The sequence below is a fragment of the Aptenodytes patagonicus genome, chromosome 17 (genome assembly GCF_965638725.1).
Source record: "Aptenodytes patagonicus chromosome 17, bAptPat1.pri.cur, whole genome shotgun sequence".
In the NCBI taxonomy this organism is placed as follows: Eukaryota; Metazoa; Chordata; class Aves; order Sphenisciformes; family Spheniscidae; genus Aptenodytes; species Aptenodytes patagonicus.
In genome coordinates, this window is record NC_134965.1 from 11,354,286 (window position 1) to 11,367,343 (window position 13,058).

The window sequence follows — 13,058 nt, forward strand, 5'->3', positions numbered from 1 at the left end:
GGGATCGTAGCACAGCCCCGGGGCAGGAGCCGGCACCGGCACGTCCCACTCACCTCCTCGTGGCACAGCAGCCCTTGCTGCCCTTCCTTACACGTGGTCAGGGCAAAACCTGACCTCATCCAAACGGGAGCAACGGGGTCCTGCTCTGGCTTGCACACACGTGTCCTGGGAGGACGAGGACTGGGCTTGTCACGCGCAGCGCACTATAATAAAGAACAGCTCGTTTAAAAGTCCTAGCAAGGGAAACAATGGGCTGCGATTAATTTTCCTGATTTTGCAGAAACTCCTCTAAGGCCGTGTCCTAGATTTAGCACAGGTTCTGATAAGGCTGAAAGAGATAAGTCCCAGATTGTACTGCTGTGCCCAACAGACTGGTTACATCGTGCTTGATGACACTTCAGACCCGTTGTCATGACCCCATATAATCCGGCATCCTGGACCATCTGACACACATTTACACTTAACATTTTGTTAGAGACTCTATAAATGAGATCTCTTTGACCTTCAATCCTTGGCTAATTGCTAGTTTCATGTACAAGACTAGCCTAATTTTACGTGATAATTACCTGAAAGTGGCAATACATATGGCATTGCATGTTTGAAATGTCAGAACTGGAAAAATATCAAGTGGCTGGAGTCTTAGGCAAATGGAGGGAGTGGAAGGGTCAGAACAATATACTTTACTGCTCAAATGATGAAGAGAGACTATATATCACTATAAACCCTAGTAAATAGTATACATCTGTAATAAATCCTGTGCATAATGTTTGTTGAAGGGGGTTGTATCCATGTGTGGCTGGATGCTAAGGCAGTCATAAAACAAAAAGAGATCTTGAATTTGCAAGCAGTTAAGTCATTCGTTCAACTTGTTTCTTTTCACCAAGGAATCTGCACTTGCACGTTGTCAAATAATCCTGAATTTCTCGTACCACGTTGGTACAAATCTCACGACCTCCCGCCGCGGGCACGGGTAAGGGGTGAGGAGCAGCAGCGGGCCGGCGCCGGGGAGCCGTCGGAGGAGGCGTTTGAACAAAGCTTTTCATGTTTGGGGGAGTCCCCAAGGGGAAAAAAAATACCCTGTTGCTGCAGCTGAGTGAGTGCCGGGTGGGTTTGCCTGGCCGTGCGGTGCCTGGCAAGGAAGCGGGAGCGGGACGGGGTGTTGGGGAGCAGCAGGTAGGCAGCACCCCGAAAACATCCAACCCTTGGGAGGATCCACCTGGAGCAGCGCTGGTGTCCCGGGTCCTCCCTAATTGCTGGTTTGCTTTGCTGGAAATATGATTATGTTGTTTGTTTGCTTACCAGGGTGTAACCACCAAACAATGTCGCATCCTGTATTTGGATTTAATTAATTGGTTAATAAGATTATAATTAATGAAAATAAATTAAAATCACTTCAGTAATTAATTCACTGTAAACATTATTGACAACGCTTCCTAAATACTGTAAACTCAGATTTAAAGCCCTGGTTAGGAATACTGGGTCGCAGGATCGCTGTAATTAGAGGTGGAACAGACCTATCGGATTATTGAGCATATTCTCACGGAGGGGCAGGTTATGTGTCTATATATATATGTGTGTGTATGTTGTTGGTGTTTTCAGCTTATCAGCTTTCTGATACTGCTTTAAACGTGTCAGTGATGCTCCCCTCCAACAGACGTTTTTATTAAACTCATGAAAAATACATTTTCAGGTTCTCAGACGTCCCCTCTGATTGCAGTTGTCTGAAATTTTACAGCCCATTTTTAGACACGCAAGCCTGTTTTTTCCCTGAGGCTTCGTGTCGGCCCCGCTCTGTGTCCAGGCTGAGGACGGGGTTTTTAACATTTCCGAAAATGATGCCCAGCGAATGAGGAGTTTCAGCGCAGGGTGTAGTGGGAGGTTTCTCCCAGAAAGGGTGAGGGGGACAGCGGCTTCATCGGCGCTTGCTTCTCTGTGTCTGTCTGGAGGCTTGAAAAAAATACAACCATAAAACCCTGCTATCTCTTCAGCGGCGTTGTTCTGCGGCAGCCTTTGGGGACGAGGGGAGGTCTTTGAGCGATAACACTGCGCCCGTGGCTCTGCTGCTCCTGCGCCGGGCGTTGGACTCTCTCGGGGCTTTGGGTCCGGGCTCGAGCAGCGGGATTTGGGCTGCAGCATCTTTCCCCATCCCTTTTCCATCCTTTACCCTGTCTTGTGGCAGTCTGCGACGTAAAGAGTGAAAACGCTCGCTGGAAAGAGGCCTCAAACACTGTTTTAATTACAGTCCTCAAATTATAGGGTCGGTTTGCAATTAGAGCCAGAGCTAATTGTGTGCTCCCATCCTGTGCAATCAACATTTGTAGGAGCTGGGAAAGGAAAGCACATGGACACGTCGCTGCACACCCCCTTCTGCCGGCACCCCGTGCTTCCCGCTCTGCTAACAAAGCACTTTTTCTAGCCAAACAACAAAATTCAAGGCATTTGCAGTGCATCTTCTCCCTGCGATGTCTCAACCCCTGCCTCTGTTTTCTCAATGTAAAAAGCTAATCCTTTTAGAAACATGTAAATTGGGAAACAGACCCGGTGTCAGCCTGAATCATGTCTCCTCCCAGGCGTTCGTTAAGATTAAGCGCTTTTCTTCTCTGTCCTTCTACGCAAACTGATAAGCCATTGTTTTATCAGATAATAAAATGGTAAACAGCAGGGTAAACAGGTTGGTAATAATTTTAGTGCAAAAGCTTTAGGGGAACAACAGCTATTTGGACTTCAGCCTCCTGTGACTGACTCAGCCATGTCTGGACACCCCCCAGGTTGCTCATCTCCGCTAATTGTAGGAGCAGACGGCTGAATCCAGTATTTCCACCATTCTCTGGGATACACGGGCTTGGATGCTGGCATTGCAGCCCAGTGGTGATCTCTGGGTGGCAAAGGTAGGGCCAAAAAGGACCTACCCTTTAGGGAAATGCAATTATCAGGTATACTGTCTTATTTTTGTTTGCTTGTTAATTAGCAGAGAGTGGCCTGTGCAGGAAGGGCCCCACGCTCGCCCCATGCACCAGCACTTCCCGAAGGCCTGACCGTGCCGGGCATCGACATCCCAGGGGACCTGCGGGGGGATTTGGGGCATGTGCTGGCTCCAACACCCTCGTCTGGCACTGGGGCTCCGCGGGTGCCGTGGTACAGAGTATGTTTGCCCATGGGGTCCTGGGGTCCTGCACACTGCCACCATTGGTATTCCTGGTGTCCGAGCTGGCTCATTCGGAGCCAGTGCAGAGCTTCATCCCTGGCGGCAGGCTGCAATGTATCCATACCCAAAAATGCAGTTGACGTGGGAGCAGCAGGATTTTACCCTGTGTGGGAGCTTTGCCGTGTTATTTTACACCTTCCAGGTTTTGCTGGGTAAATACGTTTGGCAGAGAGCAGGGCTGAGCTCTGTGCGGAGCAGCCCCAGGCTCTTTGCACACCCTGGGAACGCAGTGACCCATATTCGCTGGATCAAATAGCTGTGCTCAGCAGAAGTCCTGGTATAAGGTACAGTGGCTTGAAGCTACCTTCACACTTGCCTGCCCCTAGGACCGTGCAAAGCAGGGATCCAGCTCAGTGGCTGTACAAATATTTGGGATGAACTTTCCGTAACGTCCCCAGCCCATGCAGGGAGTTTGCCAAGCCCAGGCACGCAGAAGTATCCCTTGGGAGCCCACCTCAGGCTCTCCACGTGAGGAGGTGGTTTTCTACGGGGACAGCACTGCCTTGGTTCTCCTTGCAGCCCCATGGAGACGTGGCACGGCACCCACCAGCGGTCGGTGCTTGACGGGATGAGACCCTTTTCCTTCATCCAGCTGGCAAAGTCACTGCTTTGCCCCGTGAGCCCAGGCCCGTGGCTCCGTCTGGGCCAGCATAGTGGGACATGTTGTGCTTGAATCCCACAAAAAAGTGTCGGTACCAGATGGACATAGGCAGAAGAAGTGCTGGTTTAACTTTTGTTCTAAAGGCCAGAGATCCCCTTTAACAGACCCACTTGCAAGGAGGTGCCGAGCTTCCCTGCAGCCCCAAAGGTTGGCTTTTGCATGCTTTGGGTGGCAACAACTCCTTTTGGAGATGCATTTTCTCTCCTACCACAACTGTGGGTGCGAGGTAGGGTACGTGGTGGGTAGCACTGTGTTTTGGCCGCAGGAGATTGCACGGTGCTGGGGTTGCGTGGTGATCGGTGTGAAAGCTCAACAAGCCCCGTGTGCGGCACGCGTCCAGCCAGCCAGCAAACAAGCACACGGCCCAGATGCTGCCTTATGTCAGCTTGCCTCTTCTTTTATACTTAAAACATGCATCATATTTTGTGCTGACTTAATACAACATGGATAGTTGTACTTTCCAAGTAGCTGGCAACCCTTAATCAATGTTAATTGGCTCTAATTAGCATATGTTAATTAATGATATTTACTACAAATTAAAGGTATGAGTGCTCCCAGAGGGTTTCCTGTTCATCCAATTAGTGCCAATTAGTTGCAATTAACACGTGTAAATGAGATGCCATTGAACCCAAAACAAACAGCACATAGTCTGCTGTACTCACTTGCAGTTGAACTTGAGCACACGGTGGCAAGGGGAGGGGAGAGGGACTGCAGAGGGCTTTTAAATAACGGGAAGGGCTCTAGCATCTATTTAAGCTGGCTCATTATTTTCTCTCTCACTCTGTGCAAGCAAGTTGAAGGAAAGTTGATCTGAATGAAAGCTCCTGGCAGAGTAAATGGGACGTGTTTTCTTGTCTTGTTGGACTGCGAAAAAGACACAGCGCTGTTTTAAGAAAACTGCCGTGTTCGTATTTGCGCCTAGTCCTGGTTTTGCATTTGGTGGGGGGGATACGCAGCCCCAAAATCGAGCTGCTTCTGCGCCCGTCGGGAGGGCAGAGGAGACCCAGCCTAATACTCTGGTGCAGGCGTGGCACAAGAGAAGCCCACGGCTGTTCCAGAGGACGCCGATCATCTCAACTAGTTCCCCAGTCTCCCCTTGTTATTTTTTTCCAGCCAGTCTTCAGCACCATCATCAAAAGGTGCGCTTTCCGTACTTTTCTGCTCATTTTTTTGGCCTGGAGGTAGACACATCCGCAAAAGTTTCTTGCCCTCAGCTTCGATTGCACATGCAATCTGGCAGGCAGCAGAACAAATTGTCATAATTGTGTTTAATTAAAAAGCGTAAATGGATTATCTTCAGGTAAGGATGATTTATTTAACTAATCAGTCTGATCACAGAGAATGTATAGTCTGGAGATGGAAATCATTTGGGGGAAATGGGTAATTCCTTTTCCCATCAGCCCCAAAGTAAGTCAGGATTTTGGCACAAAATCCAGCCCAGAGAGAGGGGCTAAGCCAAGTGCACGACCCTTCATCCCAAGGGATGTTTTTGAACACCCTCTCGCCCCACGCCTCTTGCACTGGAGTTATTCTTTTCCTTTTACTTCCTGTTTTCAGATGAAAACAGCTGCGTAGTCCCATTTTTGATGGTTTGTGCCATACACCGTGGGCTCAGTCCTGGGCTCCACGGACACACAACCCCTTGCCCCGTAAATTCAGCAGGGTGGGGAGGATAACCCTGGGTGGGACGGAGCCGGCAGTGCCGCTGCAGCCGTTCCTGCGACCGGGGGGTACACGGTTCGGACGCTGAGCCCAGGGCCAGGCACTATAAATGCCAAATGACCATAATTAATTGACCATCTGCTTGAAAAGCCAAGTACTGGGTGGCACTGAAGTATGACTGCCATGTCATGAGCCTCTGAAATGTCTCTGGAAGTTGGGTGCTTTGGACACTGATGCCTAGCTCAGACGTCCTGAGCTTTCCTTTGGTTTTATGTGAGTGCTCTTCGGTTTTGGAAGGTGGAGGTGCTTTATGGCATGATGCAAAGCCTGCAGCTGGGGGGTTTGTCACCTCCAGGGGCTGGCAAGGAGAAGAACCCAAGGGAAGGTGCCAGCCAGCACCCGCGCATCCAGAGAAGGGTCTTTGCAAACCTCAGTCCTCACCTAACCACATAACAATTCCCTTGTTGTGGTTACGTGTTTGGGGAATTATGTGAAACCATTACAACATGAGCTGGGAAATAAGGCACCTGTGGTGTTTTCTGTTATTCCTAGGAAAATTCTCCTTGTGTTTAATAGGTGATGTTTAATAAAAATGAAAATGAGCTTATCCTGAGCAGGCATGCACGCCAAAAGCTGGCATTTAAATGAGAAATTATGATTTAATAACTTGTCAAGAAACTCACCAATGTAACAGCGTAATAATTATTGAAAGGAGGCCTCATAAATACTGGAATACCGTGATCTGTTAGGAGAATCGAGCTCATAAACGCCTGGTGATTTCTGTGTGGGACTGGGCTGCAAACCTCTGGCCCGCATCAGGAGAAGGCTCTCAGAGAAGTCCTACCCATGAGGTCCTTAGGGCATCCCCATCCCAGGGATGATGTACCTTGAGTTTTGCTTGCTTCACTATGGGGTTGCGCTGTTGCACAAACAGTAATGGCAGTTGTATCCAAGAGGTCCTCTGTGGGCGTGAAGGGCAGGCAGGGAACCGCGGGTACCCGAGCAGAGCAGGCAGGGCTGGACAGGGAACGCTCCTGCTGCGGGCAGAGGGGCTCCAGGTCCCCGGGACTGGGAGGTGCGTGCACGGTGCAATTTGGCGAGGTGGTAGTGGGGAGCTGGATGCCTCACCACGGGTTTAGCAGCAGCAGCGGCACAGCTCGGGAGCACGACAGCACGCTGCAGCAGGACAGGACTGGGTTTGCAATCGCAAGCAGGCTGACGTAGCGGGGAGCTCGGCTGCGGGGAGTCCAAACGGAGCCGCCCAGTGCTGGAGGCAGAGCAGACGGCGCGTGTCGGGGCGCTGGGGCCGGGGAAGGATGTGACAGACGGGGCTGGAGAGCGCGAGTGAGCCCGTGTGGAGGGCGGCGCGGCTTTGCCTGGGGGAGGTTGGCCGTGGCCCAAGGACGCCGTTCGGTGTCCAGCTCTGCCGCTGCTGCGCTGAGCCGGCCCCGCCAGGCAGGCGAACACGGCTCCACCGCTGAAACCTCCGAGGTGCCGCCTAGAGACAGACCGCGCTGGCTGGGCAGAGTCTTCTGTTCAAATAATCTGACAACAAAAAATATTTATAGTCTTGGGAGGTCACGATTGCTCCTTTGCACCCCCTGAGCCTCCTCTAAACCCTTGACTGATTTGCTGGGAAAAATTATCTTTGGTAGGGCCTTATTGTTTGAATCATGTCCCATCTCTTAATTTAAACAAAACGTTCACATAAGGACTTCTTAATATATACTTTAAATTACAATCTTGACTTTCTGTTGGTTGATTACGGCATATGACTCTCAGTTGGAAGGCCATTATTTCTGCTATGATTTACAAAGCAGTTAAAGTGAAATCTATGTAATAAATACTGAAGCATTGTAATAGATAATTCCATGTATTTAAATGTGACAGACCCCTTGGCACAATGTTTGGTTGGCAGGAGGGCGTGAAAAACGCAGACAAAAGCAACTGTCAGGCTCAGGTTTTGGCTTCTGGCTCAGCCGCGTGTCTCAGTGGGGACCATTGTCCCCGCGGGAGCTGGGCGCCGGGCGTCTCGGTGGGGACCGGTGTCCCCATGGGAGCTGGGTGCTGGTTCCCATGGGCTGAGAGCAGGGAGCTCAGCTCAAAGTTCTCCCATTAAATGTAAGCCGTTCCCATTATGTTGCTTATGGTACGATGCCTTAGCGTGTGCCGTGCCATAGCAAAAATGGGCCTTAAAAGACCACCAAAACGTGAGCGTGAGCGCCCTGTGTTTATAGCAGATTCCCGCCGTAAATTCAGGGAGTGGAAGTGGACACCCAATCCAGGTTAACTGCAGCGAAGGAAAGCAAAAGAAAACTATACAGGGTAGCCAGAGATTTACTGCAACACCCCCCACACGCTATCCTGTGTCATTCAGCAAAGCGCCGCTATCTCCAGATAAATCAAAGCAGCTGAGGAGAGCGCGTGGCAATAACTGGGGTTTCGGTGCCTTACCCTGTGGCTCCGTACCTGCTGCTGCTGCTGCTGCCCTGCGGCTGCCGGAGCGGCCTGGGTGCCTGCCTGAGCATGGGGTTTGCACGTCTCTCCCGCTGCAGAACCCCAGCCGTACGTGCAGACGCGTGCAGCATTAGCAGCTGTATGAGAAAAAACAATAATTGAGGTGGCAGCTTCAGCACCTGGGGTTTTTTCCCACTGTTGATGGTTTTTCAAGCTCACCTTGTAATTCTGCAGCGGCGCGGGGATGGGCTGCGGTGTAACGTGGGGCGGCACCGTCGCAGGACGGGGTTTGTGGCTGCGGAGCTACAATGGGATTGAGGAGCTGTAGCAGCTGCCTCCGGCACTGCCAGCACATCGTGGCAGTAGCTCTGGAGACAGGGGTTGTCAGAGCTCTCTGCCAAGTTCAACAACCAGACCCTTTCCATCTTTAGTCCTCCGTGCCTCAGTTTCCTACTAGGAAATGGGGGGGATCGTACCTCCTCCCTCTCCTTCTTCTCTGTTGTGTTGACTAACGCTGTAGTTGTGCAAACAATTATGCACCAACTTTGTGTTTCAAATATAAGTGGTGTTACAGAAATCAGCGTAACTGCACAGAGCTTGTGACTAAGAACCGGGGCTGGTGTGGGGACCATCTCTCATTGTACACATCCAGAGCTCCTGTCCTGATGTGGCCCCATCCCAGATGAAACCTCAGGATGCCACTGTAATGTAAATATTCTTACTAGTAATAATTAAATGGCACTCCAGAGCGGCCAGTGGTTTCCAAAACCTTGTGAGTCGGGGCTTTTCTGGCCAGGAGAGCTTTAGGAGAGGGTCTTCCTCCTCGCTGATTTAGCCGGTCGGGAAAGGATGCTTTGAAGAGCTGCCGTGGTTTGTGCTGCTCCCTGGGCTGGCCGCCCCGCTCTCCTCTGGGTGGCAGCAGGACGTGCGTGCCTCGCTGCTTGGGGATGAACCAGCACCCTCAGCTCAGCCTGACCCTTCTTCCTTTAGTCTAACTTCGGCTGTGAAGTCAAGTCTGTGAACAGCTACTCCTAATCCCATTTACACCCCCAGAAATCCAGATTAACTCGCTGGCTTCACCCCATAGCCCTGGATTTACGGCACCCTGATCATGACGAGGACCTGGTGCTGTGGCCAGCTCCCGGCAGCGCTCCCTGCTCGCTGCCGAGTTTGGCGCAGGTACATCTCCCTCGCGCTCTTGGCAAAGTGCTTTTTCCTCCATTCATCCAGCTGTGTTGCACATGTAAACAGCTGGAACCACAGTGAAGTTCTTCATACAGCAAGTTCAGCAGGGAAGACACAACGGGACCTTATCCAGATCGATGCTGGGGAGAGGAAAGGTTCCCATTGACTTCAGTAGCGTTTGGGTCAGGACTTCAAAATAGCCAAATTGCTTGTGAATTTTATTTTAAATTAACTTCCTACCATAAATTCTGATTCCGACTATGAAACTGCACGCACAATTAAGGAGAAGTCCGTCTGGGCTTCTCCCAACGCTTTGCACGCAGAGCGGGCCAGGCGGAGGGGACTCGGTTTGGCAGCTCTCAGCTGGCAGAGTATCAGCTGCAAACTACTGTTAAGTGCAAACAGTTAAATGCATGTTAAATGCAAACTTGAGTGATGCACAGAGGTGGCTTGGAAGAAGGGATGCCCAATGGGCATTTGTAGCCACTTCCATCTGAGGATCTCAAAGCATTTTATAAGGGATTATGCTTTAAAATCACAAAACCTGTATGAAGCAGATGACTTGTTTCCATTCTGCAATGGGGTGATAGGGTCATGAGTAGGGATCGTGACGCTCCTGGGATAATACAGCCAAATATTGGCTGAGACAGGGACAAAACGCAGCCCTCCAAGTCCCCCTCTCAGGCTACTCTCGCTGGCCCCATCTTGCCAGCTCCAGGCTATCTAGTCAGCTCTTAAGGATTATGAACTTAAATGTTGCTGAAAAACCAAGTCTCGTAAAAGCTGAGAAACCTTACCTCTGCAAGGAAAACATTAAAAACTTTATATATCTTGGTCAACTTGTAGAATTAAAACATCTTTATTTGGAAAGCATCAGAAACAAAAGAACTTTGGCTATTTCTCCTCGTTGAGATGTGTCCCTGTTCCTCGGTGTTTCCCAATGTCTTGTTCATCCCGCTCCTTTTTTTCTTATTGTGTGACTGCCCATCCTGGAGGAAACTCTTGGGGATGAGTAGAGAAAGGGAAGAAAAAATAACAAACTATGAAAGTGATGGGGAAAAATTGCTCTCCTGTTTCCTCTAAAACAAGAAAATGTCAAGGAAAAACTTCCATACAGATTTTTCCAGTATTTTTCAGTGAAAAATATGTTTCCTTAGAGAAATTTCAGGTCATTCTATGACTAAATAGTGAGTCTGCTTATTATTCTGTCTGGTGCTCCAGGACTTTTTTTTTTTAAGTGAAAACAATTTGAGAGAGAGAGAAAATCTCTTTGACACTAAAATCAAATAGGTGTGTTTGAAAGTAATTGGACTGGCCTGGAAAAAAATGCTTAGTCGATAATTTTTAATTATAAAATGACCACTGTGCCACACCAGGGTGACCGGGGAGGCTCGGTGGTGACCGCAAGTCATGGCCACGCCGGCGCAGCGCAGGGGCCGGTGCGAGGTGCAGGCAGGGAGGAGCTGCTGCCCGCGCGGGCAGGCAGGCGTGGGGCAGGGTCCCCCGCGCCCGTCCCTCCCGCGCCTCCCGACTGCGGTGCAAACACCCTTCCTCATCCTCCCCGCCACTTCCATCCACTTTGGCACTTAATTAGATGGGGAGACGGTGGAGCGCTGCCGGCACCTTGAGAGCGCAATTCTCCGGGCAGCATCCTCGGGGGCCACAGCTCCATGTGCCTGGACTGCAAACGACAGCGGTTTCCACCGGCTGAGGTCCCTGCCTAAACCGCGCTGGTGGAGCCGTTCCCTCGCTTAGCTGGGTCTGGCAAGATTAAAATTCATGACTTGTGAGATTGTAGGGCCAGATCGGCCGGGGAGTTTAGACCAAAAACCCATCTTTTTTTCTTTCTAGAAAAAAACAAGGAAAAAAGCTTTTTGTTTCATTTTTGCTTATTTTTGCCTTCTCCCTCCTTCCCTTTTTCCCTAAAGAGAAGCGAGGTACCACACCTTCATTATTAAGAAGCGATGGTGTGGCCCGAGGCCCCACCGAGCCATAGGGCAGCTCTGCCCAGCGGGTCCTGCCGGGATGGGTTTGTGGTGCTTCCCCCCCCCCCCCCCCATGTCATCTCCTTCGGCCCAAGAAACGCCGGCAGTTTGTCGCCGGCTCTGGCCAGGCTGCCATATCTCTCGCCTCCCCTCCCCATCAAACGTGGGGCACGGAGAAAGGTTAAATTCAGGTCAGCTCTCCCAGGTCACACGTTTCTGAGAGCATCCCTTGGAAAGCCGCAGGGATCCCCACGCCGGCGGTGCCCGCCGACTCCGGCAGCTCGGAGTCAAGGTGAGAACGGCGGCGGGCGCAGGGGCCGCTGCCCCGGGGACGGGTTCACAGCCCCACGCTTCCTGCACCGTGTCCCCCTCCAAACAAACAGAGAGCTTATGGCGAGCTGGGGGCGGGAGATGGATGGTAAACAAATGCGCCTTTGAAGAGTGACAATGAAATAAATCACTCGGTTACTTCGTTGGCACACTTGATAATGCCGTTATCATAAAGAAGGGACTGTCAGGAATGCCTGCAATCGTGTCACGGCAGGGGCTGGGGGACGCCGGGGTGGGGGCTGTCGGTGGGGGGCTGCATGCAGGACCGTCCCCTTCCGCAGGGCACGGGGTTGTCCTCTGCCCGCCTGGCTGGGGCAGAGCAGGTTCAGACTCGCAGAGCACTGATGAACCTCACCTTAATTGGGGTGCCCATGCCCCAAAATGCAAACTGCTGGTATTCCTGCTGGTGCGGCAGTCTCTCCCGTGCGCTGGGTGAGCAGGAGTTCATCAGGTGTCATAGCCTAACGCTGATGTTTACCTTTAGCCAGTGGCCATCGGTGTGTGGCATTCGTTCAGCTCCACCAAACATGCCCTTGGCTCCACCGACCTGGAGCGCCTGATGCAGACACCCGTGTTCAGTTTTCCCTGGAATTCAACAGATTTGGGATCAGGGTTACAGCCTCGTCCGGGGTTTTATCCTGGGGTGGGAGGGATTTCCCCTCCTGGGTTTGCCTCTCTCCACTGAGCCGCATGGTCCTTCACCAGCTGGGGAGCATGTGGGTCCATGCCCCAAAGGTGCTTCAGCACCCCAGTCCTATCAGTTTCGGGCTCATATTTGCTTAAAACTGGTGGGGTTGGTTGAATTTGCTCCTGTAAATTCACTGGCTAAAGCTGGGCTGATATAAGCTGGGTGTCAGCGTGTCTCTGAAAGTGGGTGCAACCCTTTGTTTTCACTAAATCTGCGTAAAATCGTGCTTTTACATGATTGTAAAAGCTCTGTGTAAATCCTGCTCCTGACTGACTCAATGCAAATCTGAAGCAACCCTCGTTTTAGCTGAATTATGTGTACCTGGACACCTCTTTTCATGCTGGACTCGACCAAGGCTGCGCAGGCTGCCTGTGGCCGTCCTGCCCTCCCTTGTGCTCCGGGTAAGGGATTCCCAACTGTCCACTGGACCTGGATGGGGACGGGAGGATGGAGAAGGAAAGGAGGAGGAGGAGGAGGGAGAAGCCTCTTCCTCCACTGAGAGCTTCAGCCCTGATCGTGGTGCACAGGCTTCACTGTGGCTTCACTGGGACTTGTCAGCCCTCGGGCATAAAGTTAAGCGGGTGCTTAAAAGCTTGATCCTGAGCCATAGAAGTTGGACGTTTTTCTATTGACTTGACAAGGAGCAGGATCTGGCCTCAGGTCCCTGCGGGTTTAGGGCCAGAGGGCTCCATGCCTCGTGCGGCCCTGCCCATAACAAAGGAGAAGGCAGAGAAAAGAAAAGGGAAGGAAGGGGGAAAAAATATGGAAAAAAATGAGGAATGCTGAAATGAAGTTGTGCTCGTTCAGCTCCCTCAGATGCACGGGTCTCCATCATTAATATTAAGCAATTCCTGACAATACCACTCTGCATTTTCCAAAAGAATA